General features: G+C 37.3%; 1 protein-coding gene across 8 annotated transcripts in view; it reads right to left on the reverse strand.

Moving 5' to 3' along the window:
• The window catches only part of LDLRAD4 (low density lipoprotein receptor class A domain containing 4), a 587,101-nt gene that overhangs the window by 389,322 nt on the left and 178,938 nt on the right, over window positions 1–18,841 (reverse strand). The gene's annotated exons all lie outside the window — the stretch shown is intronic.

The following is an 18,841-nucleotide window of genomic DNA, read 5'->3' on the forward strand; positions in this document are numbered from 1 at the left end:
CCAGCCAACAAAGTGATGCAGCTCTCTTCTGTTAGGGAGAGATCAAAGGAGAGATGAAATTCAGCTACAAGGCTTGATGAAAAGCTGCTCTGTCTCTTCAAAGCACTCTGAGAATGTGGATTGGGAGTCATGGACAGGACCCTGTAGGGCCTATATCCAGGTCAAGGCAGTTCTACTGCTACCTGTTATTTCCCATAACAGCTCCATGACTGGGAGGTATCACAGGGCATCCAAGTAGGTTGAAAACACTGCCCCTGTCCTCAACAATCTTACTATCTAATTGGGAAGATAATATGGAAATGTGACAAATTAAATAATATCAAAAAATAATGTCTTGGGCAGCACATCAGTTGTCAAGGGAATCATAAGAACAGCTGCCATAGAAGTTAAGGAAGAGGAGAGAGACTTTCAATTTACAGAGATTAGAGAAGGCTTCACGAAGGAGGCTGGATTTTGGTGAGGAACCGGAAGGATGACTCAAAGAGTATTCTTTGGATACTCAGAGAAAAGCGGAAAAGTCATTATAGTTATGATAATAACAAAGCAGTAGAATAGGTTGTCATTTGTCAATATCACACAAGGTCTCAAATGAGCTACACACCTTTTTTCTAATTCTACTACCACAGGATTTTGTAACTTTCTAAATTTTATTGGGACCTAAAGACAATTAGCATTAAGAATTGCTAAAAAAATAATAAGAAGAAGAATATGGTGAATATATAAATGTTATTTTGTTAACCGTGTCATTAAGTATCTGCTAAATTTTTCTCTATGGTCAGAGCTCTGTGCTAAATAGAGACCACGAAAAAGATAAATTTCATGTTGTCTCCTACAAAGTCTAGCCCCAATATCATTAATCAAATATTTATTTATTATTTTAAGATCCCTTCCCATAATTAAACTGGATAGTTTCAATATAAAGTATCCAGAGAACAGCAACCTAGGTGGTGAAGGGTCTCCAGATTATATAATATGCAGATTAACTGAAAGACCTGGTTAATTTTAGCTTGGAGAAGAAAAAGCTAGTAAAGAGAAAAAGAAAACTGAGAAAAGAGAGGGCCAACCAGCCTCCCCTCAGTCAGTGACACCTGTGGGAAGTCTACCTGTTCATGCTATAAAATTTAAGCACAACTATTTAAAGGGTGATAGGTTACCCAAATTACTGTATAGTATGGTACTCAAGGGGAAACAGTAGACCCTGAAGTTACTGTACTGTAAGCCAACCTTAAGGTAACAACAAATGGTGTGCTTTTCTCTCTTAAGAGAGACTATTTTATGTCTCTTTTTAACAACTTTATTAAGTGACAGAAGAAACAAAAGTAGAAACTACTTTGTCAGTAACAACATGTTCCCAATGCCTGCAGGGTACATAACAATGGATTAGTTATGAAGTTTATAGCCAGTAGCATAAATGTGTTTTATCTGACAACAGGGAAATAAATGTTCAGAGGCTCTGGGATGTAGGTACTTGACAGGAAGTAAACATACACACAAGCACACACACAGAGTCAATGCTATGACCACCAAGAAGACAGAGTCAATAAAGTCTAGCAGTCAGTAAATAGAATCAGTAATTCAGTAAATATGTCAAGGGCAGCTAGGTGGGGCCATGACTAGAGGGCTATTCATCTTTATGGGTGCAAATTTAGCCTCAGACATTTGCTAGCTCTGTAACCCTGTGCTAGTCATTCAATCCCGCTTGCCTCAGTTTCCTTGTCTGCTAAATTAGCTGGAGAAGGAAATGGCAATCCATTCCCATATTTTTGCCAAGAAAATCCCATGATGGACTGAAAACAACTGAATGGCAACAAATAGTTATCTCAACATAGGCGCAGTATATAAAGGGCAAGCAATATTTCTAATAGCTAGAATCTTGTAAATTCTTGCTTTATCAGCTGCTCTCTCTGTTGTAGACAGTTAAGCTGAGTCTATAAGAACCAGTTCCAGAAGTGTGTTACAGAATCACAGAAATTGAGAGATGAAAGGAACCTCAGCAGTCATCTTATCCAACCCACATACAAAAGGAATTCCTACTAAGATATACAGAACAAATGATTATCCAGCCTCTGCTTAAAGACTCCCCCATTTCTCTAGGCAGCTCACTCCACTTTTCGACAGCTCTACTTGTTAGGATGTTTTTCCTGATGTCAAGCCTAAACTGACTCCTCTACAACCTCCAGCCATGGCTCCTAGTCCAGCACTCTGCAGCAAAATAGAAAAGTCTAACCATTCCTCCTCTACATGACGGTCCTCATGCTCCCCTTAGGTGTTCTTTTCTCCATGATAAATATGACTAGTTCCTTCCACTGAGCTTTATCTTATGTGAACTCAAGATCTTTTATCATCCTGGCTGCCTCACTCTAGAAGTTCTCTAGTTTATTGATATGTTTCTTAAACTACAGTACCTGGTAATTTAACCTAGTCAACTTTTTCAGCTTTGCTGGAGGAAATGACATGATATCACAACTGTAATGCTCCTACATAGCTGTAAATATGAGGAAATTCCGACTTTGCGATCTGGGTTTCCACTTTCCAATGGTCCATGAATATTAAATTTGTTTCTCCCTCTGAATCAGTTCAAGAAGAATACTTCCTGTCTTTGCACTTACAAGAGGATGGGGACACCCTAAAGACTGGGAAGGAATTGGGCAACTTCCCTGAGCTAGAGGTGACAGCTGTAAGAACTGATCCTAGACTAGGTGGACAAAGTCCTGTCTAATACTGGGGTTTTAAGGATCCCCTTGTGTCTATTCTCAAGGATCTCATCGCTAAGGTCACAAAGCAAAACGTTAGTTTGCCTCTCAATCCCAGGAGAACATGAGGAGCAGGCTATGGAGACGCTGGTGATCTTGCATAGCCCTCCCTCTCTCAAAACAAAGTCAAATGCAAGTCATGTCATCATTTCTCTGATGTCATGGCCTTCGGCAACGAAGGACGAACACAACAACAGCAGCAAAAATTCTCAAGTAACACTCCCTAGGAAAGAGGATCATGTTCTCTCCTTTACATGAAAAAATGATTTAACATACATTTGACATTAAGAGGCATCACATCTCAAGTAGAAATATTAGGATATATGTTTACAAAGTTACAATCACAACTATATCCACAGAAGTAAGATCAGTGGTATCAATGGAATAGGTGTGATAAGCAGATTACAGACACATTAAAGGCTTTTGAAGAAGAAATTACAGTAAAGTTTGCCAGTTCAAAGGAGACGCAGAGCCAAAAAAGTGAAGGTCCACACCAACATAAAGTTTAACTGAAGATATGAGGATTTGAATGGAAGAACTGTGCTTGGCTACAGTGTACAGGGAAGTTAGGTGGCACAGTGGTTGGAGTGCCAGACCTGGAGCTAAGAAGACTTATCTTCCTGAAATCACATATGGCCTCAGACACTTACTAGCTGTGTGACCCTGAGTAAGTCAATTAACTCTGTTTGCCTCAGTTTCTTCCCCTGTATAATGAGCAACAGAAGAAAATAGAAAAACATTCCAGTATCTTTGCCAAGAAAACCCCAAATGGGATCACAAAAAGTTGGACAAAACTGAAAATGACTGAACTGTATATAAGCATTCCCAAATAGAACAGAATTAAGTAGACCTGAAGCAGTTTATAAAGGTAGTTAGTAGGATATAGGAATCATCTACATAAGATGATACTTTAAATCACAAGAATTGCTAAGAGGATTGGCCACTCCTATTTTTTCAAATTTATTTTCAAAACATATTTTTCTTTTTTTAAATACTTTCCAATTACATGTAAAAAAATTTAAACATTTGTGTTGTTTTTTAATTTTGAGTTCCAAATTCTTTCCCTCACTCCCACTCCCTCCCCTCTTCGAGAAGGTAAGCAATTTGATTTTGATTATATATGTGAAATCATGCAAAACATATTTACAGATTAGCCATGTTGCAAAAGAAAACACAGACAAAAAACCAAGAAAGTAAAGAGTTTTTCAAAAGTATGCTTCAATCTTCATTCAAAGTTCATCAGTTCTCTCCCTTGAGATGGACAGTACTTTTCATCGTGGGTCCTTTGGAATGCTCTTGGATCATTTTCTTGTTCAGAGTAGCTAAGTCTTTCATAGATGATCATCCTTAAAATATCGATTTTAGTGTGCACTCTGTTCTCTTTGTATGCATTCATACGTGTCTTCCCAGGTTTTTCTGAAAGCGTCTTGCTCATCTTTTCTTATAACAGAATAGTATTACATAACAATCGTATGCCACAACTTGTCAACCATTCCCCAATTGATGGGCACCCCTCACTTTCCAATTCTCTGCCACCACTAAAAGAGTTTCTATAAATAACTTTATACTGATGAATCTTTCCTTTTTTCTTTGATCTCTTTGGGATACAGGACTAGTAGAGGTATTGCTGGGTTAAAGGGTATGCAGTTTTGTAGCCCTTTGGGAGTACTTCCAAACTGTTCCCCAGAATGGTCACAGTTCTATTTTTCTATCTCTAACCCTTGCTAACAATAGTTCCAAGGGACAAGCTGTGAAGGGGAATGATTTTCTTCATTTACATCAAACATGAAGGTAATACAAGCTTCTGATAGAAGCCCCTTACAGTGAGTAGGGATGGGGGGCAAAGTTCTAGAGCCACAACTTCATCAGTGTAGAGGACTCCTGGCATAGAAACTCCCTTCTCTGTTACAAATGAGCAGTTTGCATTCTTAGAGAGTTTAGCTGGAGCGAAGACACTAACTGACTTAATCACACAGTATGTGTCCGAGGCAGAATTTGAACTCAGATCTCTTGACTGCAAAGCTAGCTCTCTGTCTATTATATAAGACTACCTCCCACATCAACTGAAAATTGAAATATAAATATATAGAACTTTAGCATCATCAAAGGCAGGATCTTACTATTATACTGTATGACTGTCAAAGTTTTAAGAGGATTTTCCTTTTAATTTTGAGATATTTACTACCAAATCAAGTTACGATAGACCCCATCTCCCAAAAGCTTATAATCTAAGACAGATAACTATATTTATAAAGTTATATCAGTTTCCCCAAGTATATAACCATAAATTGGGCAATGGCTTAGTATGTTATGAATGGAGTAGAATGTCACAGTGCTGTGTTTCTTTGTCAAGAAACAATAAATATGATGAAAAAAGAGAAGCATGGTAAGACTGTATGAACACACTAAGCAGAACCATTGAAAAATCTGTGATTACAATGTGACTTAAACAATACAAACGATGCAAATTAAAAGAACAACAAAACAACAGGAACAATGGCGGGAAAATATAATAATCTTGTCCACAAAAGCACCCCTGCCCACTTTTTTGGGTGGGAGAACAGGGAACACCCTAAGGATGAAAACTATCAGTGAAGAACGATATCTATAAACTTCCTCAATATAAGGGCTATTTTTGCTAATGTTTCATTTTGCCTCTTTTTTTACTCTTTGATTAAAAAAACCTGGCTCACTAGAAGGGGAAAAGAGGAGAATACACTGGGAAATGTGAGCGATGTAAAAATAAAAGATACAAATAAAAATTTGAAAGAATATTATGTTTACAAAAGACAAGATCCTTCATTTTAGTTACTCATCTAACCAGTCTGCTTCTCCATGAAGTCTAAGGCCCTGTGAGTCAAACCTTATTTGTCATTGGAAAGGCAAAGAAAGAAATGAAAGTTGTTTGGCTGATTATCTCCTCTTACTACAGGCAATCAGGGTCACTCACAGAGCCTTCATTGACTTAACATAATCTAGCGTGAGTTCAGGACCAGTGGGACTGGATATTTTCATCGAATTTAAAATCCTGTCCTTATGGCGAAGCACATAAAACCTACCTAGGGAATGAATTCTTGTGATTTTGAGTAGACCTATCAGTCATATAACTTCAGACTAACATGGTTTACAGTACCTGTATATCAGACTACATCAAACCTATTTATTCTTGGACAATTAATTTCCCATCTCTAGACATTGAGCTGGGTGTTTCCAGACAAGGGAATTTAAAGGTATGGAATATCTTCCAACAGTACCCAAGGAGGAGACAATTTCAAGAAGAAAAGGGAGAAAGAATAGGAAGGAAGACATAAGAAGTAGGAAATTCTTTCTTATGAGCAGGAATTCATATCTTTCAATAGTCCACTACAAAGAAGAACTAAAAGTCAGTCGCACAACCCACCTCCCTTCCTACATCCATCTTCAGGTGATATTAATCAAGATATGAGAGAAAGCAACACCCACACAGTGAATATATTGAGGCTTCTATCTTGGTCACTTTTTTTTAAAAGGTGGGACTTTTTAAAATAGTATTTTTTCCCCAATTACCAAGAAATTCCTCAATTCCCCGATTATCAAGAAAATTTTTAGCATTCATTTTTACAAGATTTTGAGTTCCAAATTGTTCTCTTCCCTCCTTCCCCTTCCCTCTTCTGAAAATGATCAGCAGTTTGATACAGAATCTACATGTGTTATCATGAAAACATCTTTCCACATCCTTCACAGTTGTGGAAGAAGCAAATTAAAAGGGAGGAAAAACATAAGAATAAAGTAAGTGAAAAAAATATGCTTTGATCCACATTTAGAGTCCATCAATTCTTTATCTGGATATGGACAGCATTTTCCTTTATGAGTCCTTTGGAGCTGTCTTGGATCATCATGTTGCTGGGAACAGCTGAGTCATTCATAGTTGATCAGTACACAATGTTGCTGATACTGTATACAATGCTTTCCTGGTTTTGCTCATTTTACTCTGCATCAGTTCATACAAATCTTTCCAAGTTTTTTTCTGAAATATGCCTGTTCATCATTTCTTTGCACAATAGTATTCCATTACATTCATATACCACAGCTTGTTCAACCATTCCCCAACTGATGGGCATCTCCTCATTTTCCAATATTTAGCCATCATGAATAGGGCTGCTATAAATATTTTTGCACTTGTAGGTCCTTTTCCCTTTTTCATGATCTCTTTGGGACACAGATCCTGGCCGCTTTTAAAAGGCCATCTATAGAGTTAAAAGAGCAAAAAAAGTCAGCAACCATACCGAAAGTCACCTAGGAGATGATCACTTTGAATGTTGTATTCTAGGCCCTCAACTATGAACACAAAAGAAACCAAAAGGGGAAGAGACAAGAGGGAAGGTTGCTATCCACACTCATCGATCCCTTCCCTAACTCCCTTTTGTACTTACTTTTTGTACCACAGAATTAGAACCTCATTAGATACTGTCTTATTCTCTAACTGTCTGAAACATATAATTTAGCACTTTGTTTCATATTAACTTGCTTACAAATTGCTTCAAGTATGTATCATAAAAGGCAGTGTAGCATAATGGAGAGAGAGCTGACCTGGAAGCCATGGAGACCTGAGCTGAAGTTCTACCTATGACACATACTGGCCTTGTGACCTTATGCAAGTCACTCAGCCTCTCGATGTCTCAGGCTGCCCTAGATGACTTTAAGTGAAAGAAAAGATGAGGATCTGAATGGGTCAAGTTTCTCACCAGGGGCTCCTTACAACAAATAAAATCACAGGTCCAGTCCCTAAACCTAGCCTGTGTATGTCATACAATAATAACAACAAAAACTAACATTTATATACCACTTAAATGTTCACAAAGCTTGTTACACAGATGATGAGTAGAGTGGGATGATAGCATCTGGCATTTCCAGTGTTTGACAAGAGGTGTCCATTGAGAGACCTGGCCCACAAAACTCACCAGATTGAAATGTAATTGAGAACTGTTTAACAAAATAAATGAAAATATTATGCAACATAGATCATCTCAATTTGAGACAATACACAGGATGCAGGGATCCACTTCTATTTGAATCTGACCACACTGGAAGAAGTGTGCTTTAAAGGACCCCAAGGAGATCAAAGTCACAAACGCTTCTCTTTTTAATACTAATATTTCCCCAACGACACTATATGGCTATGACTCATGGAATACCACCATTTCAGATAAACTCAAATTACACATGATCCGAAGGGCATAAGGATGTATACATATTTTTACAAATATACATATATATGTATGCATATGAATGTGTGAATATAGGTGTATATATTGTACACATGTGTGTATATACATGTACATATATATGTCTAGATACAGTCATAATAGTTGAAGTAGGTTATACCAAATTAGCAATGACCTACATACAGAAAAAAATGGCATGAAAGCGAAGATCAGCATGACCAGAAAAGTGAGGAGGGCTAGTCATGCATAGAGACTAAAGGGGTGATAAATAATGGAGGTCACATACTACACTGGCACCACATAGGAAAAAATCTAGAGAGAGGCCACCTGTGCACGAGGTTCATATTTTATGGAGGATTTCAGGAAAAATGTAGAGCAAGAATCACACCAGATGAAATGGCTTTCATAAAAATGTTTCAATCTGTACTAAATAATGTGATAATGGATCTGAGTGTATGTCTTCTATCCTCAATGAAACTGTAAATTCCTTATAAATAGGGATTATGTTGGTTTTTTAATGTATTCAATACTGCCCAGCACAATGATAGGTGTTCAATAAATGCTTGTTAGTTAACTTTATCTACTTCATTCATTCAGAAAGCACTAATTGAGTGCCTGCCCAACGTATAACACTATTGAGGGCAATACGAGGGAGGGAACAAGCTTTTGTAAATGACCTATTACATGTCAGGCACTGTACTAAATACTTTTTTTTTGATCCTCACAACAACTCCATGCGGTAGGTGCTATGAGATTGATTTTACAGTTGAGGAAATTGAGGTAGTTAGAGGTTAAGTGACTTGTCCAGGGTCACACAATCAATAAGTGTCTGAGGCTCCATTTTAACTCAGGTCTTCCTGACTCTCTCCACTCTCTCCACTGTGCCATTTAGATGTTTTCCATTTAGATGCTTCTCAGAAGTAAGTAGATACTCAACTCCTGATTTCAAGGATCCTGTTATTTTCTTTCTGCTCACAAGGGGTACAAATTCATAGGACTTTCATACATAAAAAAGAAAATTATGCCCATCATCACAAATAACTATTAAAAAATGCAACCTCAATATCTTTATACCTGTTCTTTTAACACACCTTCACTCACATAAAATCTTTCACGTCTAATAGAGACCATAACAAAGACTATGGACAGTACATGAAATTATTAGTGGCTCAAATACTGACAGAAATTTAAAAAGTCAAAGTGTCAAAATGAATTAAGATTCCACCTAAAGGACTGTTCTTGTGTTGTTAATTTGGCAATTAAAATGTTTCACATTTTTTTCAAATGAGCCTGGATGTAATTATAAAGATAAAGATAGCTTTGAAACCACAACCAATATTTATTTTATTTTTATTACAGCATCACCACTGACACTACATATTTTATCATGGAAATAAGAGCTACCATTATCATTGTCAGCTGTCAAAACACTTCCTGAAAGCCAGGGTCATAAGCCAACACTAATCCAAAGATAATGTGATATTTAAAAATGCAAAACTGTCCTCAGAGCAACTCCAAAACTCTTCTGACATGATGCATAACAGGTTTTGTTCTGTTTAGACAAAGCCTTTTTGGTGCTAGAATAATTAAAAGAAAAACACATGAGAAATCTGCATTTTAATTTACACTATCATTTTCTTCTGGTATAATCCTCAAAGACTTTCATTAAGTGAAGTAACTCACACCCTGCCCACCTACCCACCCTCATTCTTCATTCTTATTATTCTCAAGCCTTTGAACAGTGTTGCTAGTTGGCATTTTTATGATTAACCTGATAACTCCAATGCACAGAACTGGTTAAAAACATGATTATTTTTCCCAAAAAAAGATGAGTCAAGCTTCTTATATCTCAAAGGGAAAAATAGTATTTTTCCAATTAAGCTCTTCTCTGAAGGGATAAAAGCATTCAGAGCAAACTCATATCCAGTGATCTACCTACTTCTCATGTAATTTCCATAATGGGAGCCAGAAGGAACCTTCTTGCCCTTAACAAAAATAAATATTAAATCTCACTCAAGAATAATTTATGATGCTAATCATCTTCCTATTCTCCTATCCTCCATTTCTATTAAATTGTTTTTCATACTGATAGATATATCAAATTCTTATCTGCTTTTACCCCCATGAACTGTCCACTTGCTTTGTTCAACAGATCTTCTAAGATGTGTTTTTGTTTCCACAAAAGGTCAAGGTGGAAACATTTAGAAGTCTTCTTGAAGCAGTAAAAGTGAAGGTCCACAGGCCATCTTGGCACTCCTTTATAACTGTGTACTTTACCAATTCCAAATATTTTAAATATGGCTCTTCAATAACCATCAACATTTATCATGATATTCTATACTCCACAAAGATTAACACATTTCAAAGATGCAAAAAGGGATGGCTGATCCTCAGATGATTTTAAATAGTAAGGTCATTAAAATACAAAAATCTGGAAAAGCAAAATATCAACTTACTAGACACCACTGAGTGTTATGAAACTAACTCCAAGATTTCAAAAGTATGACTATTAGTCTTCATTTATTCTGCAGTACCATACTCCCACAACAGACTTAAACTGGAGTATCCCAACACACAACCACCATAAACAGAGATGTTGGACTAAAAACAAATAAACCACAACAAAACAAAACAGAAACAAGCAAAGTCAAAACATAGGTATTGTTTGGCATCATGGCTCTCACTCTCCCTGAAGTTCACACACTTGCAGGTACCCATACTTGGGTAACAATTTCAGCAAGTTCAGTGCCCTGTCATTATTAAGCCATAGTGCAAGCAAGCACTGCCAACTCTATAAACCACCTTCCACTCATCAGAATGAGAACAGACAAGTCTTATTCTGCATTTAACATTGTTTAAGTGAAAGGGGATGAAGGAGGAGGACCCACATGAAGGATGGCATTGCCCATAGTTGACATCATCCATCAGAAGCCTTTAATCAGAAGTCATCATTTCACATCTGTCCAAACTGTTGTAACAGGTCTTTTTGGAGATCTGTCATCATCTTCTTAACTGCCATGACAACTCTTTGACAAGCATGTGAGTAGAGAGGACTGAAGTCTTTCGTGTGTCATACAAAAAGGTGAGATTACAAGTCTTTGGTGCTGAGAAAAGCGTTCTGACGGAGAACCACTGGAGACTGATATTTTGATCTTCTTACACATGGGGCAATTGGAAGAGAAACAGAGGACTGGAATTATGCTAACTCTTCTGACCAAAATATTCCCAACTACTACCCACACTGGAAGCACAAAACTTTATATCAAGGATCAACCTCTTAAAGTGGTTGCATTCTTTTAGCTTTATTTCAATAAAATGATCAGTGAAAGTAAACTTAAAGCCAGAAGTTTTAAATTTCTTACTCATAAATATAACAAGCACTCAACTAGTTCCTGCAAGAATTTTACTTAAAATAAACAAACTGTTACTCCTGACAACCAAAGCGCAAAAAGGATCCTAATGAAGGCATGCTCCCAACAGACGTAATTTTTTCACTTCTGGATTGTTTCTCCCAGTATTGGTGTTTTTCCCTGTTTCCACACCCTACCTCTTTCCCCAAATTCCAATGAAGTTGCAAACTCTCTAAGATCAGCATTCCTTTCTCTGTAGAATACCTCTGAACAGTGGCGAGTACAGAGTAAACATTCAATAAAGCCTATTGACTAAGTGCCTGGGAAGCATGTGGTCTCCCATCTAATACAAATGAAGCAACGGGCAAGAAGAGCAAAGAGAGCAGTGCCCAAAGGAATCCCTCAGCAAGGTAAACTGCTCTCAAGTCCCTGTGCCAACTCTGCCTTAGTGGTAGGGAGAGCCCCCATCCATCTCAGCTAGCTGTAGTTTCTAGTTAACATGGCTTTGTTTCACAGCCCACCCACGACTCCTGTTCATGTTCACTTTGTGCTTTGTCAGAGCGGAGGGTTTTTTAGTCACACAAGATTTCAAAGGCAGAAGGTGGCTTGAAACAAAATTAATCAATTTCCCACTGTGCCTCGGCCACATGCCTGCTTGGCTGAAGGGAAATCTTTAAATAGCATGCGCAAATTCTCACCAAACTGGAATGTGAGATGAAGTAAGTTGGGGAGAAGCTGTGGTGGGTGTCATTCTTGCAGTTTCCAGGTGCAAAGGGTACAAACTTCCAATTGACTCAGCAACAAACAGATAACTCATTAACATTCTGACCTAAAGGACTGAATTACTACTCAGAGTACCTTCATCTTTGGCTCTCCAATTCCTGAATTCCCTACAAAGATTAATTGCTAAGACCTGCCGATGGGAAATATTTGTCATATCTACTTCCTTCCCTCTCACAACTCACATGCCCAGCATTAACCATTTGTTAAGTCCTTCATCATATTTTTCCTGGGTTTTTGTGATACCATCCTATTTGCTCTCTCTACATCTAATCTCACCCTTCTCCAATCCATCCTCCATTCAGGTGTCAAAAAAATCTTAAAGAAGAAATTTCAACACATCACTCCTTAGTTCAAAAATCGACAATAGCTCCTCCTTGCTTCTAGGATAAAAATGAAGTCTTCAGCTTGATATTTAAAGAACTGTATGATCTGATTCCAACCTATTTTCTAATATTATTTCATTTCACACAGTTAATGTTCTAGTCCAACTTTTTCCCCATACATTCATCCACTTTATCCCCCATGCTTAGAATGTCCATCCTCTGCATTTCCACCTGTTGGAATCTCTCTTTCTTGAGAAAAAATAAAGGTAAACTTGACTCAGAGTCAGTAAGACCTGGGTTTAAATCAGACTACAAATGTTGATTAGTTGTGGGGGCATTACTAAGTCATTTAATCTTCCAGAATCTTTAGGTTTACTCATCTACAAAGTGAAGGAAACATATCCATCGTTTCTGTCCCATAGAGTTATTGTGCGGCTCATATGAGATAATGGATACAAAATGCTTTGCAAACCAAATAAGATATGTATTAGTTATGGTAATTCTGATTATTAACATGTAATATATATTAATTAATAATAATGATTATTCACAAATGCATAATTAATCAAATTCTGATGAAACATATAAGCGGAAACTCCTAATAACAGGAAATTGTGAACTGAATTCAGAAACATATTTTTTCATAAGGGATATCCAATCTGGGTAGATCTTCTATGAGGGATGTATGGAAAAACTAAGAATCATACAGAATGAGAAGGTTTAGAGGAGCTGTGATCTTGCATGTGTAGAGGAGAAACCCACACCAATTAAATATTAATCAGTATAGAGCGTAATAATAATAATAATAACAATACCATTAATACTAATGGCTAGCATTTATATAGCACCTACTATGTTTCAGGCACTGTGCTAAGTGCTTCATTTGATCCTCACAACAACCTTGGGAGAGAGATGCTATTATTATCTTCATTTACAGATGAGGAAACTGAGGCAAATAGGAACTATATAACTTGCCCAAGGTTGCTAATATCTAAGGCTGGATTTGAACTCAGGTCTTCTTGATTCCAAACCTAGCATTCCATCCACTGCATTACCTAACTCACAGAAAAATGATTCCTCATACTAAGCCAAACAGGATTACTTTCAGAGCATTATCACCATGGCCAAGGAGCTGAGTAATTGGGTGCTGTGCCCAAATATCACAAACTATCTGAAATGCTTCTAATCATGGGTTTGACAGACTGCATCTCTAACTTAGGGGTGAGCCTAGTTACATTCAGAGAATCTCATAACTGGAAGGTAGACTATTAAGTGAATTCTTCCCCCCACAGCAATTCATGAAACAGTTAAAAATACAAAACAGTCCTAAGTCTAGTGCCTGCCCTTTTGATTCCAATAATGATGATAGTTGAGTGACAGCAAAGGGGATGGAGAATAATGAAAATCACAGTTTTTAGTCCAGTTGGGAACCTCAGTTTAACTGTAAGTACTTTCAATGGTGGGTGTAACACTAGATGAACCTCCTCATGTAAGAACTACCTCCCAAGCTGAAACTTACAACAACCCCACTGATTTTAGTATATGTCTGAAAAAGAGTTTTAGTGGACTTCAGAGTCCATATTAGTCAGTAGAATCCTATATATGGCAGCTAAAACAACAAAATAATAACAACCATGAAGAGCTTAGATAGTATTAAGAAAGGCATTGCTACCAAAAAAAAGGGGAAGTGATACTCCCTACCATACTCTGCTCTGGTTAGACAACATCTGGAAAACTGTCTTCATTTGTGGGAATCACATTTTAGTAAGGAAATTGAAAAAGCTGGTTCTGAAGAAACAAATAGCTAGTTAAAAGAAAAAAATAAATATGAAAAGGCATCATATATAATTAGAATAGCTCTAACCTTGGCAAAATGGTAAAGCAAAGACATTGATTCTACTGATATTTCCTAGGAAGTTTTGCAGCTGTTCAGTCATTGCAGTCATGTCTGACTCTTCGGGACCTCATTTGGGGTCTTCTTGGCAAAGATACTAGAATGGTTTGGCATTTCATTTTTCAGCTCATTTTACAGATGAGAAAACAGAGGCAAACAGGGTTAAGTGACTGGCTCAAGGTCACACAGCTAAGAAGTTTCCGAGGCTGAATTTGAACTCAGGTCTTCCTGACTCCAGGCCCGGTATTCTATTCATTGTGTTACCTAGCTGCACCTCCCAGAAAGTTTAACTTCTGCAAAGTCACAGTGAGAAGCCTCCCAAACACAGAAACTGCCTCCACCACCAAACAGTTGACCTCTGCCAAATGGAAAGATATGGAAGCTAAGGACAATACCACTGTAGATCACAAGGTAATCCATAAAACATTATGGAGGAGAAGCACACAAGTAGTATCCTCTCACAAAACAGCAAATTCATCACCCAAATCATCAATAAAAACACAAAATAGGCCACGGCCGCAGAAAGAATGATGTGAAACACAAGGAGAGAATTCCTTTCTGGTTCATATCAATAATTTCTGTTGTGAAGTTAAGATTTTTTTGTTCAGACAGTAAGGAATTCACCACACTGGACTGATATGTAGCCCACAAGTTTATATCTCATAATATTAACAGTATTGCCATGTTATTATTATTAGCTTATCTATAGTGATACTATAAGACACTTCACCAAAGCCCTGCTGAAATCAATAAATACCATGTTTACAGTGTTTTGCTTCTATCCATTAGCAACTCTATCCAAAAAGCAAAATGAAGTTAATTTGCATTGTTACCGGAGCCTACCCTGACTCCTGCTTTCATTTCTAAGAAATCTGTTCTGTTCAATAATTTTGCCAGCAATACTAATCTGTAGTTTGTCCATCTTATTTGTATGTAGGCTGTAGAACTAAACATTCTGAAGTTTGGGACATGGCCCTTCTCTATGAAAATGAAGTTTTGAGTAGTCCAGTTACAACTGAATTGTGTTACTCATGTGGCTTTCAAAATTTTCCAAAGAAAAACTCACTAGTAGTGGAAATAAAGTATCAGATCAGTGATTTCAGGGACATATTTGTGAAGTCCCTATAATGTGTTGAGGAAGTGTGAATAACTGAAGGTGGAAAGGAAACAGTCCTTGCCTTCCCTTCTGATAGGGAGGGACATACAATGGGGACACAGATAAGAGAGTACAAGATAATTTTAGGACAATGAAAACCATCTACAACCAAGGGAATCAGGAAAGAGTTTTCAGAGGAATTGGTAAGGAAGAGAAAGCTTTAAGAACTTGAGAAAAACAGGGAGTGAACTGCAGGAATAGGAAACAACCTGTGCAGAAGATAACAATGGGAAATGGAAGGCTGAGTTTGGGGAACATAGAGCTAACCAGTTTTGCTGAAACATAAAGCAGATGAGAGTAGAACAAAGTAAATTTGGCAAGTCATCTGGAGCTAGATTGGGTAAGATTTTAAATGCCAAAGGGCTCTTGATTTCTTTTACTGTAGGTCTTTAAGCAAAAGCTGGATAATGACATGCTGGGTACATTGTAGAAGGGACTCTTTTCAGGTGTTGTTACCGTTCAATTGCATACAAATCTTCGTGTCCCCATTTGGGGGTTTTCTTGGCAAAGATACTTGATTTGCCATTTCCTTCTCCAGTTCATTTTACAGATGAAGAAACTGAAGCAAACAGGGTTAAGTGACTTGCCCAGGGTCACATAGCTACACTATGTACACTTACAGTGTCTGGGGCCAGATTTGAATTCACGGAGATAAGTCTTCTTAATTCCAAGCTTGGTACTCTATCCACTGCACTACCAAGCTATGTTCTTTTCAGGTGTAGGTTGGACTAGACAGTCTCTGAGACACCTTCCAACTCTGAGATTCTACGATTTGGTCAGGCTGAGTCTAGAGACAAAAGAGAGTCATTGCAGATTTTAGGTGAAGGATTGACATGATCAGATCTGTGCCTTAGGAAGATTATTTTTATAGCTATGGGGAGGAAAATGGAAAAAAAAATTGAAAGGAAAGAGATTAATTAGGAGACTACTAAAATAGTATAGGCAAAAAGAGATGAAGTCCCATCTTAAGGTAGCATCTGTATAAGTGGAGAGTTGGAGACAAAAACAAAAGATATTTAGGAGCCTAAGAGGTGGATATGAAAATGGGATATATGTAAGAGATATTATGTAGGTTGATTTATTAAGGCTTGTCAATTGACTAGACATGTGATGCGGGGTAGGGAAAAGTCAAGGTTGTCAACCTGAGTGACATGGGAGGATGCTGTTGTCTTCAACAGAAATAAGGAAGTTGGAAGAAAATGAGTCAAGGCTAATAAACTTTTTGCTCTCTTAAACACATTCAATGAAAGCGAGTTACCCTGAAAAAGTTTGTTGTCCTCAGATGAGACCTTTATTTCCCTTAAAAGTAGGAGTTATCCCTTCCACATTGCAGGGGTCTGGGGGATGGCACTCCCATGATCTGGAAAATCCTCATAAAAATTTTGCTCCCCCCTTACCAGAATACATACACATGTATACATACATACATACATACATACATACATACACACACACATATTCTTTTACAACACCTTACTGTAAAATTTGGGGTAAGCATTTGGTTATAGCCTCTGTATCATTTGCTGGCCTTCATGTGCTGTCTTCGACTTTCTCAAAACTCCCCAAAGTTTCCCATTTAATTTCTTATGGAAACCATGATAGGGAAAGTGGTGATGTGGAAGGGATAACTATATACTTCTACTAGTTCACATAAGTACCCTGAGAAAGAGGCAAAAAGTAGAGAAAGGCCAGCGTCACCTTGCTGGTAGAGTACCAATGCTTCTTTTAGAAGTGTTATCAAGAAAAACTGCAGCTGAAAAGAGAAGACTAGTGCTTTACCAAGCCACTACCTACGTGGGATCACATTTGGAATTATAAGGGGCCTTGGAGGTCGCCTAATCTAACCTCTCATTTCACAGATGAATCCCCTAAAGTTTAAGCACTGTCAGAGACTGTCAAGTTTCCTTCCTACTGTCACTTGAGAGACTAGGCATGGCCTGGTTAAATGAAGCAAAAAAATAACTTGACATTGTAGGCCAAAGTGGAATAGTGCACAGATTATTAGTAAGGTCCTCTGTCTACTACATGTCAGGCTGCTTTTCGCTAGGGTGATAAGTCTGACAACTTTAATCTGCCCATCTATCACATTTATTATCAATGTGTCAAACTAGGATGTAAGCGTGGCTAAAACAAGCTCTTCGTTCCATTCATTTCCCTTTCAGACTTCTGATTAAATCAAATTGGAACCCTATGTGTGTTGACAGCAGGTTCTGAAGCAGAAACTCCTTGAAGAATGATGTTGGTGACGCTGGAGACTGCCTTGGGGCACAAGGTCTGTCCTAAACTGCCAAAGAATTCAATACAATTGTAAAGAACATTTGTCTACAACTAACAGATTGCTACCAATGTTGACCAAAGTCTACATTTTAGGAAGAAAACTAAAGCCTGCCTCAGAAGAATAGTATTTTTAAACAGGCTTACTTAACCTCTACTCATGAACTTTAAGTTCAAAATAACAGCTGGAAAATCAATCACAGGACTGGAAGAGTCCTCCAGTAATTGACCATGAAACCCATTTGCCTGTGCTAGATAGGTGATTCCAACGTCATTCCAGTCTAACATTTATTTATATTTTGATTTGATTGGTAAAGAAAGTAAAATCTCCCTTTATTAATTTCTCACACTGATGCCATCGCATGATTAAACTATCTAATTTCAAAATTAGTGACAATTTCTTTAACTTCTCATTATTGATAGTGCTGAGTTTGCTTAATGTGAGTAAAAGACTATGTTACATTTCTATTACATTCCACCTTGGTTTGTTCTGAAAAGAAAATAAAGTTCATACCTTTCCAAAAAGGAATGTTCTTTGGATCAATAACTCTACAAACCCTCCCCCCTAAAAAATCTCAGAGGTCAAAAATTAAATTCTTCACTGCGTTTTATAAAATTAGAGAAGGCAACTGAGGTTTTTTTATTTCAAACTAAATATTCAACTCAGTAACAAGGCTTTAAAAAAAGATATATTCCTGTGGTATTGCTCCTATTCCTGTCAGCCATGGTTTTATTTAGGTGCATGTGCTAATTTTTCATCTTAAGATGTGAAGAGAACATTTAATTAACTCTCAAAATGACTTATGTAAAAGAAAATATTAAGAGTTAGAGAGTTCTTGTAGCTTTAACTAACAAAAGGCCAATATTTCTTGAAAAGCCAATATTTCCCAATTACTGGTGAGAGCTAATCTCCATTGACAGAAGAAATAGCTTTCTAGAATATAATGGAAAACTCAGCTAAAACATTTGCATTCCCCACATCCCCAATCCAAATTAGGTTCCCAATTTACTTGAACTATGTGACTTGGGAACTACACATTAAGCAAAAACAAAACTTTAACTATTTCTTCAGTTCTAATAAAGAAAATCTTCTAACCAATAAAA

The sequence above is a fragment of the Notamacropus eugenii genome, chromosome 4 (genome assembly GCF_028372415.1).
Source record: "Notamacropus eugenii isolate mMacEug1 chromosome 4, mMacEug1.pri_v2, whole genome shotgun sequence".
Taxonomy (NCBI): domain Eukaryota; kingdom Metazoa; phylum Chordata; class Mammalia; order Diprotodontia; family Macropodidae; genus Notamacropus; species Notamacropus eugenii.